The sequence below is a fragment of the Nicotiana attenuata genome, unplaced genomic scaffold, assembly GCF_001879085.1.
Source record: "Nicotiana attenuata strain UT unplaced genomic scaffold, NIATTr2, whole genome shotgun sequence".
NCBI classification, from domain to species: domain Eukaryota; kingdom Viridiplantae; phylum Streptophyta; class Magnoliopsida; order Solanales; family Solanaceae; genus Nicotiana; species Nicotiana attenuata.
In genome coordinates, this window is record NW_017670288.1 from 1,069,842 (window position 1) to 1,070,336 (window position 495).

The window sequence follows — 495 nt, forward strand, 5'->3', positions numbered from 1 at the left end:
CAAACAACGCCGGAACACCCGAGAAAATAATCAAAAGATTCAAAGCCTAAGACTTCAATTTCCACACCAAACACGCTTTCGATCAAAAACCTACCCGAACCTCGTCCGAATCATGACCCTGAAATTTGCCACACACATCCCAAATGACATGACGGAACTACTCTAACTTTTTCGGAATTCCATCCCGACCCTCAGATCAGAAAAACTCAACTATCGACCGGAAACTTTCAAAAATTCAAACTCTGGCAATTTCAAGCCTAAATGAGCTACGGACTTCCAAATACATTCCCGAAGCACGTCAGCCCAACCCCGAAATCACCTAACCGGTGGCTAACAGAACCATCGGGATATTCAATTCCGAAAAGTTGTCTTCACACGTTCCGACAGTGACCAACTTTTCAACACTTAAGCTCTCATTAGGGGGACATAAGTGTCCCCAAAACTCTGTCAAAATTCAACACCGACGTCCCGGGCAAACCAAAATAGCAAGAAATG